General features: G+C 52.0%; 1 long non-coding RNA gene across 1 annotated transcript in view; it reads left to right on the top strand.

Moving 5' to 3' along the window:
* LOC135977236 (uncharacterized) overlaps window positions 1-7,458 on the top strand; it is a 43,327-nt gene extending 35,869 nt beyond the window's left edge. The window contains exons 2-3 of the long non-coding RNA XR_010594619.1: window positions 4,158-4,821; window positions 6,046-7,458. This is a non-coding gene — a long non-coding RNA (uncharacterized LOC135977236). The remainder of the gene's footprint in view (window positions 1-4,157; window positions 4,822-6,045) is intronic.
* Window positions 7,459-15,505: the final 8,047 nt, after the last annotated feature.

Consider the following 15,505-nt stretch of genomic DNA (forward strand, 5'->3'; position numbering starts at 1 on the left):
AGTATCTCCCCATCCGCTGTGTGGGGTTGGGGCAGGACGCTTCCAGTCCCCGGTCCTCTGTCCAGCACCTAGCCTTAAGGAGAACTGAGCAGCTCCCATTCATTTCCATGGCAGTAGCAGGTTCTCAGCACCTCTTAGGACCAGTCTCTTAAACATATAACAGGTATAATCTGACACTGCTGTTAACCCTTTGATTGCTGCTGTATCCTCTTGGAGACTCTTCCCCAGAGAGACTCTTGCATTGATGATGAAGTGGCAAGAAGAGGATGCCAGGGTCATAGGGGGAACTTACCGCAGGGTATAAGACTAACAGCCAGGGATCGACTGCATACGTCCCCATCCCTTTACTTTAAGGCAAAGCGGCTGGGCAGAAACTCCTGCAAAGTACTTTCATCCACTGCAAATTTGAATTGCCCCAAAAGCTCAAAAGAGCAATGATAAGATTGAAGCTGGCACCTTCCCATGTTCTCCAAGCCGGCTGTCAGATCCAGTCACTGGGCCTTCCGTTCCAGGTGAAGACCAGCTAAGCAGGATCTCCTTTGTGACAGGCAGCTGGGTATTACCGAGATGTTAATTACATCTTGAGGATTACTCACCGTGTACTACACTGTTCACAGCTTGGGGAGAGGCAAGCAGCCTGCTTGGTTAAGTTATTAATCTCGAGGTTGGTTTTTGGGTGCATGCCCCAAATAAGCCCTCTCCTTTGGAACCACATGCCAACACGGACACGCGCCCATTGAGCCATCTCTTTATGCTGCAGTGTCATCATCATTCGGCCGGGCCAGAACTTTCAAAAGAGCCCTGCCACCCCACTCAGCAGCCAGCTTCTCCACAGAGCTCAGCTCCCATCGGACACCAAGACAAGTGCTCAGCCTCGGCACGTTAGGCGCTTACCTCCTGAGAACCTGGCCTCCAGTGTGGATGCCGAGCAGTTGGAAATGTGGCCCTGATCTCTCTCAAATTCAGCCTCGCATTCCATGCGCCACGGATGGGGCTATCACAGTGAACATTGGGACTATCACAGTGAAAACTGGAGCCACAGTTTCCTCGTAGTTCATAATTATTTTTTTTTAAGGCCAGAAGAGGCCATTTGATCATCCTAGCACAGGCTGAGTATGACAAGGGCCGGCACAACCCATTAGGCAACCTAGGCGGTTGCCTAGGACACTACAATTTGGGGGGCGGCGACCGCGGCAGTATTTCGGCGGCGGGACCTTCCGCCGCCTCTGTGGGGGACGGCATTTCGGGGCGGGACTTTCCGCCACCTAGGGCGGCAGAAAAGCTGGTGGCGCTCCAGAGTCTGACCCCCGTTTTGTAAGAACATAACATAAGAGCGGCCATACTGGGTCAGACCAAAGGTCCATCTAGCCCGGTATCCTGTCTTCCGACAGTGGCCAATGCCAGGTGCTTCAGAGACGAGAACAGGGAATCATCAGGTGATCCATCCCCATTCGTAGCTGCACTAAGAAGCTGCACAGATTTATTTGGGTGTTGGCTTCCTCTGTTTTTTTTTTTTTTTTGTGACTATTGTAGAAAAGTTTTTTCTTCAAAAGTTAGGAAACGACCTGCCAAAAAATAATTGACATTGAGTCGGAAGAGGTTTGGGCTTCAGACATTTCATTAGGAGACTGTGATAGAAGCACAGGCATCGGCATGGGATGCAGAGAGAAAGCCAGAGCCTTTTACGCTTGGCCTTTCATATGGGATTTTGCTAGGAATCTGAGCAGAGGGCACAACTTTTCATTAGGGTGAGAGCGGCGCAGTGCTTTTGATTTTGTTTTTCCTCCCGAAAATGCGATGCTTCGTCAAGCACAGCTGGGGCTCCATTCAGACCTGGATTTACATGCATGAAAGGTTGTTTGCAGGAGAGGAATGGATAGAAATCTAACCTTAAAAATACCCCCCCCCCCCCCGCAACTATTCCCACCTCATTTGGGCCCAGTTCTGGTCTCGATTCCACTGGCGTAAATCAGGAGTAATTCCAGTGAAATCAGTGGAGTCACACGGGTGTAAAACCAGGGTGAGATCAGAATCAGGCTCTTTTGCCCCTAAATGGATCACTGATTTCCCCCCCCCCACACAAACTATGTGTAGCAGCTTCTATTTTAATTTACTCCTGGGGCGTTCTGCGCCAAAAAATTAAAAATTCTGCACACAATGTTTTAAAATTCTGCAAATTTTATTTGTCCAAAATAACATTGCATAATCACGCCAGTTTCAATTATATTGGTAATTTATTTCAAAATGCCTGTCAGCAAGTATGTCTGTAACAATATAGACACACACAAAAATTCCCCCAGGAGTAGAGAGTTAAAGAAACACCTATGACAACCCAGTTCCTATTTCTCTGCCCCCTCTCCCCCTGAAGCCCAGCCAGGGGGGCCAGACACTCACAACCCCTCCCCCCAGAGCCCAGCTGCAGGGCTCCCCCCAGCCAATACACTTGAACCCCCTTCCCCTGCAGAGCCCAGCCATGGGGGCCCCCTCAGCCCAAACACCTGCACCCCCTCCCCACCCAGAGCCCAGGGATCCAGCAGGAGAAACAGCCTGATGCTCGGTCCCCGGCTTGCATGGAGTTTCCTGCATGCCGCCCTCTCCTTCCCTCAGGGCATGCTGGGGAATGCAACTGCTAGGAATCTTCTTCCTTCCCCCAACCCAGCAGTGTCTTCTATGTGTGAGCTGGGCTCTGCCGGGGCCAGTGGCGGCTAGCAGCACCGCATCCCATTTCTGTGGGGGAAAGGAAATTCTGCGCGCACGTTAATTTCCGCAAAATTCTGCGTTGCGCAGTGGCGCAGAATTTCCCCCAGGAGTAGTTAATTGCAAGGGTCCTGTAGGACATGAATTGGAGGTCTCAGTCCAATCTAGGACATGGCAAAACCCACTGTTGCTATCTCAGCAGAGAGGCCAAGGGCTGAATGCTCCGCGGAGACCAAACTTGCCTCTAGAAGTGGTGTCTGCAGGGCACGTCTGAGGCACATCATTGGTGGGGGTTATAGATGGAACGCTTGCTCTTCTGCTTGTGCTATTCCACCTCTGTGGCGAGAGAGGCTGTGGTCAGTCATCTTCAGCCGTTCTAAATTCATTGGGTCACATCCTCCGTCAGTGTAAGTTGTCATAGCTCCGTTGACTGTTGATTTACACCAGCTGAGAATCTGGCCTATTAACTATTGTTGTGTGTAATATGTAATTAGAAAGTCAGTGACTCTGAGTCAGACCTTAAAACAATAGCAAATATTGAGAGGTCAGACCTGTTCTCCTTCCTAGCAGCCTTGTCTTTCTGAGGACGGCTGCATTCAGTGGGCCGGACTCTGCTCTCTGTCGCCCAGGTGTAACGCCACTGACGTTAGTGGAGTTGCACTGGTGTACAGTAAGGGAGATCATCCATGCAGCAGTTACTGAGACCTCGGTAGTTGCTAAGTCAGCTAGTGACAGCCGTTCTGATGCCCACGTGTTTCTCTGGCCGGATATAGTGTGACTTGATATCCTGGAGAGGGGTGTGATTGGTGTTCTGTGGGGAAAAGAGTGTGACTTGATCACACTGCTTAGACAACATCCCTGCTCATGTAATTGAATAGAGCGTCTTCATAAAGCAGTTGGCCTTTTTCTAATTCACCTCCAGATTTTAAAGGCCTGATTTTCCCCCCCTCTTTCTCAGAAGGGCTGAGTGCCTCCTACTCCAGTTGAAGTCAGGGACTCGCCACCTTTGAAAATCAGGCCCTAAATCTAATTCCACACACTACACCCTACCTGATAGAGGCAGGATGGTCTTGCGGTTATGGCAACACACCTCTTTTGTGAGATCTGGATTCCAATCTCATCTCTGCCATAGGCTTGCTCTGTGACTGTGACAAGTCACTGAATCTTCCTTCTGTCAACTGGGGAGAACACTCCTTCCTCACCTGTCTCGTCCATTCAGATTATAAATGCTGTGGGGCAGTCCAGACGCAGTCACTGCCGCCCCTCTTAGCACCACAGTGCTAGAACGGGTGATAACGACACCGTGATGTCATTATCTGTGGTCTGTGAGCCCACGTTCTGTATCCAGGAGAGTGGATTATTATGATGCCACAAACAACAGACTCTGGCAGCCTTCAGTTGATGGAGCAGAAGGCTGGTCCCCGAGGAGCGGGGCTAATTTTGCACTTGTTCCTTTGCAGGCAGCAATGTCGGGGAAGAAAATGCAGAAAAACGTTCTTGACAGGTTTGGATTTCAAAGGTATATTTTTCAGAAATGACTAATGCTAGTGAAAGACACCAGCCTGACAGCTCTGGAGACCGGAGACCTCTATCTAGCCACAGAACAAGCACAACACCCTTGCTTTGCCCTGCTCGTATGCCTCAAACCTGACACTGAGGAACTGCCTCTGGGAGCAAGTTCCATTTTCCCGCTGACGCGAGCCCCAGCATCTCTGCAGAGGCTTCCAGTCATGTGAAGGTTACAAGACAGGAATATCGTAGTGTGGTCTACAGTCCTTTCCTCAAGGCCAGGTCAGGACTTAAGGAGACCCTTTGTGTGTAACCCCTTTGGGGTTTAGAGAGAATGGCCCCTTTACATCTTTTTCCTAGGTGGGGAGAGTGAGAAAAAAGGAGGAAAACTCCAGGGGGTGGCTCCAGAGCTCGGAGGGAGAGAGTGGGGCAGCCCGCAGGCCCTCGCAAAGGAAGCAGCAGAGAACCTGCCTGGAGCCTGGGAAGGCCAGAGCGGCCAATCGGGGACACCCCAGGACAGGAGCCAGGAGCAGCACTGGGCCAGGGAGGAATCGCCCAAGAAGGACAGACCGGAGCTGGACCCAGTATCTCGGCTGCCCAGTGCTGCATGGGGCTGTGAGTACTGGGGCTTCTGACTCTGCATTGGGAACAAGGAGGGAGGTTGCTAGATAGTTAAGTGGGGAGGTGGTCGCTCTGTGTGGCTTTGCAGAGAGCGGCAGAAGAGGGCACTGGAGGGGTTTGTTGGGTAAAGTTCACTGGTGCTGAAGACGACCAGGAGCACCCAAGACTCACCACTGGACTGGAACTTTTCCCAGAACTCCTGAACTCTGTGTGCAGACACATTGCCCGGTGTCTTCCCTGTCAGACTGTGCTACCCAGGCCCACCCCCCCCCCCCAGCCCTGCGGCAGCTCCTCCTCCCACCCTGAGGCACTCCCCCCCCCCCCCCCCCCGCAGCAGCTCCCTGCCCCGGGGAGCCGTGCGGCAGCTCCCCACCCCAGCTCAGCTCTGCTCCGCCTCCCCCCCGAGCACACCATCCCCGTTCTAATTCTCCTCCCCTCCCAGGCTTGCGGCGCCAAACAGCTGATTGGCGCCGCAAGCCTGGGAGCTGGGAGAAGTGGAGCGGTGACCGCTCGGGGAGTAGGAATGCTATAAAAAAAAATTGGGGGCACCGCTTTTTGGTGCCCCCAAATCTTGGCGCCCTAGGCAACTGCCTAGTTTACCTAAATGGTAGCACCGGCCCTAGTGCTACCCCTGAGCCCGTGGGGCCTTGGTTTGGATGCAACCCTGTTTTACTGCTCCCCCTATATTTCCCCTTGTTGTTTTTCTCCTCTCATCCCTCTGTAAATAAATATTTCCCTTTCTTATATCCATTGTACTTTTCCTGTGGGTGTATGTGTTCACTTTGGGGGGTTTGCAACAGGTGCCCCTGGGGTGGAAGGGATTTTTCCTGCTGCATTCCTGTGCGCACCTTCTCTTGGCCAGAGCTGCCTGCAGAGCAGACTCCATCTTGGCCACGAGGGCACTAAAGTTATAGGTGACACCAGGCTGTGACGGTCTGGGAGCTAGAAAGAACCATAAGATCTCTGTGACCATCAGTCTCTATACAGAAGGAACCCCCTGTATCTTCATTACAGCTCAGCCCTGTCTCTTCCCTTTTTCAAGGGACACAATAGACACCTCTTAGGTCTTTTTCCATCTATGACTTCCGATCCTATAAGGTCACCCAGTCCATCTCCTGATCAAAGCAGGGTTGTTCCTTATGGTGTTTGAGTCCCGAACAATGGGGCTTCCATCGTTTGCCTTGGAACTGAACTTTGATCTCATTACTTGTGTTACAGGAGCACCAAGAGGCCTTCAAACGTGATGCAGGATTGTGCTAGATGCTGTCCGGCCACAGACTGAGCTCCGAAGAACAGGGCCGGCTCCAGGGTTTTGGCCGCCCCAAGCAGCCAAACAAAACAAACAAACAAACAAAAGCCGCGATCGCGATCTGCGGCGGCAATTCGGCGGAAGGTCCTTTGCTCTGAGCGGGAGTGAGGGACCGTCCACCGAATTGCCGCCGAATAGCTGGATGCGCTGCCCCTCTCCGAAGTGGCCGCCCCAAGCCCCTGCTTGGTAAACTGGTGCCTGGAGCCGGCCCTGCTGAAGAATGACAGTCTCATTAGACAATAGTTGGAGGAAAGGAAGTGGTGTCATCACCATTTTACAGACTGGGAACTATGGCACAGAGTAAAGATAAAATTTTCAAAAGCGCCTAAGTGCCATTTTCAGAAGCGGCCGAGGTACTTAAGAGCCTAAATCATGTAGGGGAAAAAAATTTACAAAAGTGACTTAAGGCTCAGTGAAAGTTGACAGGACTTAAGTCACTTTTGAACATGGGACTCAAGCTGCTAAATCACTTAAGTAACCTGGTCAAGGTGGGAATTGAAGCCAGCCCTCCTGTGTCAGAGGCAAGTGCCTTAACCACGTGCCCATCCTCTTTAAATTGCTGCTGCCCGATGCACTCTTTGACTGCAAGGGGACGATAGCATGCAGAGTCAAATCTTTCTCCACAATGGAGGCGTATGGCAGAAATAATTGAATAGTGAAGTAGCAAAATCAAAAAGCGATCTCCCCGTTTCCAAAATATGGGGAGGGAAAAAATGCTGATTTATGCCGAGGTCCGAGAACATAAAGGGTTGACGACAAAATCTGAATGGGACTGATCAGTATCTCCGGAACAGCAAGCAGATCTGGCTCCAATCTAGGACGTTTTGTGAATACTTTAAAAGGAAAATGTAATGCATTTGGTGGGGGAGGGAGGGAAGAAATTGCATGCAAGGTTCTGAAAACTTGAGATTGTGACTGATACTCTCGCCAAAAGAGCACTAGAGAAAGAGGGAAGGATAAAATTGTTTATGGAAACATGTTCGTGACGGCAGGAAATGATTTCAGTGTAATCACTTTTGGTAAATCTCTCCGTTCGAATGAGTTCCCATCTGATTGTTCCAGACAAGAGAGAGGGAGAAAACGGCTTCTCTCCTTTTAAATAACAATGTGTCCTCGGGCAGTGAGAAATTTGATAAAACATGAAAGCATCTAATAGCGAAGGATCTGGCTGGAAGTTTTAATCGGGTCTCGGAGAAAAATGATGGCTTCACACTTCACAGGATGAATCGGGTCTGATTTCCCTCTTCAAGATGAGTGATAAGTTTGATGTTACACGTCGGTTCCTTGCTAAACAATTTCCCTGCTAAATAGGGTCCCTAATTGCCCCCTTCCCCCCCAAAACGCCCCACCCCACCCTTAATTGGGTACAAGCTGCAGAAAACAACCCCATTTCTTGGCTTTTTATGACCAATTCTGTGCTGCCCAGCACAACAAATGGTTCAGGTTAGGCATTCCGGTTGTTCGTCAGCTCTCTGCTTTGAGCTTCAGATCAGACACAGCATTTCAATCCAGTCAATTGCTACTTTATTCTTTAATGAAAAACAAAAGCTCCCTTATTCTAGAGTAATGGTGGTTGCACTGAATGAGGCTGTAGTTCGAATGGCACTGTCACTTCACAATTTGGACATCATTCGGCATCCCTTATTGAAGTTCCTCATGTAGAGAAAAAGGATGGTCTAGGGGTTATGGCACTAGCTTTGGAGTTGGGTGACCTGGCTTCCGTTCCTTGGTCTGCCTCAGACTCCTTGTGTGGCCTTGGTCAAGTCACTTAGTCTCTCTTCTGTGCCTCTGTTCCCCATCTGTACAATGGGGATGACAGCAGTGCCCGGCCTCGCAGGGGCTTGTGGGAGTGATCTATATGGAAGAGGTGGTTGTGAATGTGGTTAACCCCCATCCTACTGAGAGAGGATGGTTCTTGTACCAGTGTAAGACCTGGGGGAGCCCAGTTCACTTCTCTGCTATGCTGCAAATTTCATATGTGATCAGATACTCTGGTGATGGGGGAGGATCTAAGCACCTTCATAGGTTGTACGTTTGGTGAGCTGTTCTTTTCACTCACTAACAGCCGTTTAACTCCATCGACTTCCAGGGATTTACTCTCTCTCTGTGGTGTGAGCAAGCCCAGCGTGAGGCCACAGGCCTCCAGTCTTTCTATAAAGCACCATGTATCCCCACTGGGCTGTATACAAATAGTGACTAATGATCAGCCAGAGACATAGGCCCTGACTCCGTGGGTGCTCTGGGGCTGGAGCACCCATGGGGAAAAAATGGTGGGTGCTGAGCACTCACCGGCAGCCCCCCGGCAGCTCCCCCATCAGCTACCCCCACCTCCCCCATGCTTCCCCCCTGCTGGCGGGCCCTGCAAATCAGCGCCTCCCTCCCCGTGCCTCCCACCCACCGCAATCAGCTGTTTTGCAGCGTGCAGGAGGCTGGGAGGGAGGGGGGAGGAGCGAGGACATGGCACGCTCGGGGGAGGGGGCGGGAAGAGGCAGGGTAGGGGTGGAGCCTTGGGGGAAGGGGTGGAGTAGGGGCGGGGCCTGGGGCAGAGCCAGGGGTTGAGCAGCCCCCAGCACTTTGGAAAGTTGGCGCCTGTGGCCAGAGAGGAAGGTTGATCTTGTGGTTAAAGCACTGGCCAGGGCGAGGGCCTGATTCTCCATTACCCTGTAGCCTGTGCAGTAATTGACCCCAGTGTAACGTGTTACCATTCTGATCTGGAGTAAATGGCTGCATCACGTGCAAGGCAACGGCCCTGGGACTCCGAGCCAATTCCTAGCTAGTCTCTCGGCCTGACCTTGGTCACTGCAGTGTTGTTGGAGCCCTGCTGCTGACAGGATATTAAACTGCGGTGATCGTTCTGCGCGTGGAGGCTTCGTCCTCGGCCCCGGGGAGTGTGCACAAGCTACTCAAGCAAAACCTGGTTTGAAAGAGCATTGGTGAAATCTTGGTCCATGTCATAACTATAAAGGGAAGGGTAACAACCCTCCTGTGTACAATACTATAAAATCCCTCCTGGCCAGAGGCACCAAAATCCTTTTACCTGTAAAGGGTTAAGAAGCTCAGGTAACCTGGCTGACACCTGACCCAAAGGACCAATAAGGGGACAAGATACTTTCAAATCTTGGGGGTGGGGGGGGAGGGAAGGCTTTTGTTTGTGCTCTTTGTTTTGGTGGGTGTTCACTCTTGGGACTAAGAGGGACCGGACATCAATCCATGCTCTCCAAATCTTTCTGAACAAGTCTCTCATATTTCAAACTTGTAAGTAATAGCCAGGCAAGGCGTGTTAGTTTATCTTTGTTTTTCTCAACTTGTGAATGTTCCCTTTGCTAGAGGGTTTATCCCTGTTTTGCTGTAACTTTGAAATTAAGGCTAGAGGGGGTTCCTCTGGGCTCTTTGAATCTGATTACCCTGTAAAGTTATTTTTACAGAGATGATTTATACCTTTTCTTTTTAATAAAATCCTTCTTTTAAGAACTTGACTGATTTTTTCCATTGTCCAAAGACCCAGGGGTTTGGGTCTTTGATCACTTTGTAACCAATTGGTTAGGATATTATTCTCAAGCCTCCCCAGGAAAGGGGGTGAAGGGGCTTAGGGGGATATTTTGGGGAAACAGGAACTCCAAGTGGTCCTTTCCCTGTTTCTTGTTAAATCACTTGGTGGTGGCAGCGTACCAGGTTTTAACCTAAGCTGGTAGAAATAAGCTTAGGGGGCTTTCACGCGGGTCCCCACATCTGTACCCTAGAGTTCAGAGTGGGGAAGGAACCCTGACAGTCCATTGTAGGAGCTCCTGGGCAATGGAGTGGGAAGGGTACAAAATAATCAGGTTGTGAGGCACAGCCCTTTAAAGTCAGACGAGCGACGGGCGCATGGGGAGCGAAGCGTCTTAGACTGCAGCACGCCCCGGGGAAGGGTCTGAAGCAATGGCTGGTGGTTTGCGAGTTAGCCCCGCGCATGCTGCTGTCGCTTGGCATTAGCCTAACGAGGTCGGTGCCAAATGAACAGGGGGATCCTGGTCCTGCAAATGGAGACAAGAGCAGTGCGGCACCTTCCTTTGGCTTTGGGATCATTGCAGGGAGAGAGCCGACCATCCTCGACAGACCTCCAATCGGACTCTCGCTGAAGTCGACGGCCGGACTCCCAGTGGGGTGGGACCAGGTCCTGGCAGGCTGTTTGCCTTTATCTGTGTTTTTATATGGCCCAAGGCTCCTTAGCTGGGACTGTGACAGACTCTCACCCTCTGCAGATTGCTACAGGTCCCTCTCTTTGCCCACACACTCACCAGTGGGTTGCACAAGCACCTCACAGTCGTTCATGGACTGGAGCCTCACAACCCCGCTGCGTGGTAGGGAACTGCCATTCCCCATTTTACAGATGGGGAAACTGAGGCACAGCGTAGCGTGTGACTTGCCCAGGTCACACAGGAGGTGATAGCTGATCTGCGAATTGAACCTGTATCTCCTGAGATCTAGTCCAATCCCCCACCCGTCGGATGCACGCTTTCCCCTTCTGGTAGCTGGAAATGTAATGCCGAAGAAAGATGCTGGCCACTCACTATGCAGCTTTGAGTCCATCTTCTGCCAAACTTCTCCCCTTTCAATGGAGTGATCCCCACACTGCCTTGTCTGCTGTTCCTTGCTTTTAGGGTGACCAGACAGCAAGTGTAAAAAATCGGGGTGGGGGTGGGGGGGTAATAGGGGCCTATATAAGAAAAAGCCCCCAAAATCAGGACTGTCCCTATAAAATTGGGACATCTGGTCACCCTACCTGCCTTTCTTCTGTTGCACTGACTCGGTCCCCCTCAGACCACACGTTCTCCCTCCCTACGATGTGGTATTGATTTATGCATGTGGATGGTAACTGTTTTTTCTTTAGAACTGAATGTGATGCCTCTTCTGGTGTGGCCGGCTGGCTGCTCTCCCAGATGCACGGCGCCAAGCCCTGGAGTTGCTGCTTCGCAAGGAAAATGATGGGATATTTGTGAGCAGTCTCCTTTGGGTTTTTTCCGATCAATTACAGAGAGAGGTCTGTCCAGCAGCACAGAGGGGAGGCGATGGTGTCTGATGGATCGCTCACTTTCCTGGGATTCAGGAGGCCTGGGTTTTCTTCCCAGCACTGGCCTGCTGGGCGACTTGAGCAAATCGCATCATCTCTCTGCGTGTCAGTTTCCCCCCCCCTACAATGGATACGATGGCGTGAGCTTTGAGATCAACCAAGCGAGGTATCGCTAGGGAGTGTGGTTCTGCACAACACAAGGTGTGATGCCTGGTGTTGTGTCTTCCCCTCTTTGTACAACACAAATAATAGGAAGAAACTATAGGGGCACATTTGGGTCCAAATAGCCCTGGGTTCTAACTCAACACAAACGAACCAGGGCTAGCTGCTTGCATGCTACTGCTTGGGCCGGTTTCTGGTTTTGACGCTTTCTTCGAAATCCAACGTTACAACTTCTCGGTTCGAAATGACGCTTCGCTTAGAAATTTAGCAAGATTTATTCAGAAAAAACGAAAGGGAAACACCAAAAAGGGCTGGAACAGGCCAGACAGGCTGCGCAGACCGGCAGCCAATCAGCAAGGGCCTGTGGGAAGCCAATCAAGGCCAAGAAAGAGGCAGCCAATCAGGGCCAGGCTGAGCCCTATATAAAGGCTGCAGCAGAGAGGCAAGGGTAGTTTCCCCCTGACCAGCAAGGGAAGAGGGCTGGCTCCTGGTAGAAGGAGCAGCACCCAGGGCAGGGGGAGAGCTCTGGCTGACCCTGCCAGACTGCAGGCCTTGAAACAAGGGCTGAGTGGGTGCTAGGGCTACAGGAAAGTGGCCCAGGCAACAACAGGGAGTGGAGGAAGGCAGCAAGCGCTGCAGCTCAAGGGTCCCTGGGCTAGGGCTCAGAGTAGTGGGCGGGCGTGGGTCCCCCACCCGTGCACCGCACCTTGCCATGAGGGAGCGTGGCCCATGGACTGCAACTTGTCCCTGAGGTCAGGGGCTAGACTTTGGGGTGGCAGGTGGCCATGAAGACGAGGGAGAAGTAGCGGGGTGACTGATCGGCTCAGCAGTGAGGTTATGCCTGTGGAATGGGGGATTAGACTCCGCAGAGCGGCTGAATTAGCAGCCATGACCCTTTGGAAATGAATTCTTCTCCACGACGGGCCCGCTAATGCGCAGCAGGGAAGAAAGAAATCGCAAGGCTGACAGTGCTGGAAAAGGTCACACCGTCCAGATGAAATGATCCTTCTTCCTAGCATGGGGCTCACTTTGCTTTCACGGGATAAAATAGCTTCTCCCCGCATGCACGGTGCCAGCAGCTCCACTTGAACGGCGGATGGGCTTTCCATCCGCTGGGAAATCCAGACATCCTGAAACGCGGTTTTGTTCCGAATTGGCCTGAAAGCAAAAAAATGTCAGTCCCGTGAAACAACATTTAAAAAAAAATACATTTTTTTTTTGCATTTTTTTTTTATAACCGCCACGCTAGCTCTTTCACCCCTCTAGGTGATCTGGGGCCTCATTCCAAAATGCCGACTGTACCCTGTAGGGTGAAGCTGCTGCCCGCATCCCAATTACGCTAAGCCGTGTGAGCAGGGGCTGGAATTCTACCTCTGCTGTTGGATCTACGATCTCAGAGGACCAGGTTATGCTGAGCCCGTCATCTACGCGAATGCAGCGTGGTCTGCTGGCTAGACATGCACTGGGACTCTGGAGATGGGGGTGGGAGGTGATGAATTCGGGGAGGGGGTGTCAATGGGGCCTGGATTTCACTTCTCGGTTTTAGCCTTGGCTCTGCCATTGACCTGCAGTATGAGGTAGGACAGACCCCTTCCCTCCCACCTTTTCTCTCTCATCTATTTAATTGGTAAACTCTTTGGTGGCAAGGACTCTCTCTTGCTAGGTAGCTGTGAAAGTGCCCAGTGAGCCACGCGGGTTGTGTTCTAGATTCCCCTCTGGACAGGGTACCTGTGCTGGCTCTGTAGCTCAGGCTAGAGCAGGTTTTGCTTTTAGCTCTGGAGATCCCTGGTTCAAGTCCCCGACGGGGTAGCTAACGCTAGCACAATGAGACCTCAGTTTTGGCGGAAGGCTCCGGGCACTAAAGTGATGCAAATAAATAATTAATAGCAAAGTTTGGTCTTGTATCAGAGCCAGGACCAGATGCCCAGTTGGCATAAATGGGTTTAACTCTGCTAAAGTCAGTAAAGGTGGTTTTACCAGCTGGGGATCTGTCCTACTGTTGGATGGGATCCTGGACCATGCTGCAGCTTTGGGGTTCTGCACAGCTGCCGGCTTCTTCCTTTCCCTGGGGGTGCTCAATCCCCGCTCAGCTGCAGACCCCAACCCCACTCCACCCCACCTCTTTCTGCCCCCGAGCACGCCCTGTCCTTCTTCCCCCCTCCCACCAGTGCCTCCTGCACGCTGCAGAACAGCTGATGCATGGTGGGCGGGAGGCGCTGGGAGCAGGGCCGGCTCCAGGCACCAGCTGAGCAAGCTGGTGCTTGGGGCGGCAGATTGTTGGAGGCGGCGTTCTGCCCAATCCTAGGGCGGCACGGCCGCTTTTTTGTTTTTGTTTTTGTTTTGTTCCGCTCCGGCTGCCCTGTAGGGGGCGGCGGCGCGGAGAACCAGAGCGCCCTGCAGGGCAGTCCTCTTCCTTCCCTCCCCGCCGACTGGAGCAGAGCCCTCGCGGCAGGCGGCAGGAGGTGGCGCGGTGGGACGGGCCATGTGGCAGCGCCCCTGCTGTAGCCCTGGCTACCCGCTTCTCTCTCTCTCTCCCGCCCGCTCCCTCCAGCTTCCCCTCCCAGCCAGTCCCCTTGCACCCGCGCTCCGGCCGCGCCGCAGGTTTTTTTTTTTTTTCTTTTTTGCTTGGGGTGGCCAAAAAGCCAGAGCCGGCCCTGGCTGGCGGGGAGGAGTTGATTGGTGGAGCCGCCAGCAGGCGGGAGGCGCTGGGACGGGGGGGGGGGGGGGCGTTGCTGGCTGCGGGTGGGTGCTAAGCACTTGCAAATTTTTTCCCGTGGGTGCGCCCCACTCTGTGCCTCAGTTTCCCCATTTGTCAAATGAGGATAATGATCCTGGCCTCCTTTGTAAAGCACTTTGAGATCTACTGATGAAATGTGCTATAGATGAGCTAGGCACTATTCCACTGCGTGGAGTCCAATCCACTTCTGTGCTGAGTCCAGGCCATCCATCTTACGCTTGTTAGGCTCCTCTTGGAGCAAGGGATTTATGGGAACAATCCCTCCTCACTGTCAGGAACACAACTCATGTTAACATCAATGAGTGCAGGATCACCCTCTGCCTGGGGGGCAGGCAGTCTCGTGGGCAGAACATGACATAGGCTCTCAGGGCCCCTGTATTCTATTCCTAGCTCTGCTGCGTGACCTTGGCCAGCCGTTCCCTCTTCCCGTTGTCCGCTCTGAATGCGAGCCCTTTAAGACAGGGACTTTCTCACTAGATTTGTACAGCACCTTGTACAATGGGATCTCTAGGCACTCCTATTGTAATGATCTTCAAGTCAGTGTTTGCCTAGTCTAGCAGAGAACACTGAATTGTTATTATGACAATAGCCCAAATGCAGATCAAGGCCCCATGGTTGGGCGCTGCACTGAAACATATTGAGAAGGGCCCAGATCCTCAGAGGTATCGAGGTGCTTAACTCCCATTGACATTGATGATCTGGGCTAGAGTCCCTGTCCTGAAGAGTTCACAATCACTATACTGTGTAAAATACTCCCCAATGTTACAACGGCCCGCATGAAAAGCCAGAGTGTTAAGATGCAGCCCACAGACCTGTTAAGCCATTTTAAACTGAAGGCCCATCTACTTAGATTTGCTCTTTGAGTTAGGGGCAATCTCTTGTTCTTTGTTCGTACAGCGCCTAGCGCAAGCTGTGACTGCGGCTCCGAGATGTGTTACCCCAATGCACACAATCCCTCGTAATATTACAACTCTGCAAATGGCCCAGGGCTGCCTCCAGGCCCAGCTTCGTTACAGATGGGACGTATTCACCAGATGTTCTTTTGGTCCCATCATCCTGGGTGTCCCCCTCTCTCTCGCTTTTCCTTTCTCTCCCGCACAGCTGGGAACTAAAACAAACAGAGAGACGAAAATCTAAAAGCTGGAAAGAAACAGGGTGGACGGTGAGGAGACGGGGAGAGAAGCAGCCACGGAAGAAGCATGAATTGGTGAGCGAGGGCTGTACGGCTGGATTTCTGGGCGGGATTCGTTGCTGACACTGCAGGCCTGTTTCAGAGTGTGAGATAAATTAAATGAAGGTGAATTCATTAAGGATAAAATAAATAGAGTCCAGGAGTTGAGCTCAGCTTGCAGGAAACACACCGCCTCCTAGGGGAGCCACATTGGGCATTGTTCAGTATCTTACAGTTGTGCCTACAGGC

This window comes from Chrysemys picta, chromosome 23 (assembly GCF_011386835.1).
Source record: "Chrysemys picta bellii isolate R12L10 chromosome 23, ASM1138683v2, whole genome shotgun sequence".
Classification (NCBI taxonomy): domain Eukaryota; kingdom Metazoa; phylum Chordata; order Testudines; family Emydidae; genus Chrysemys; species Chrysemys picta.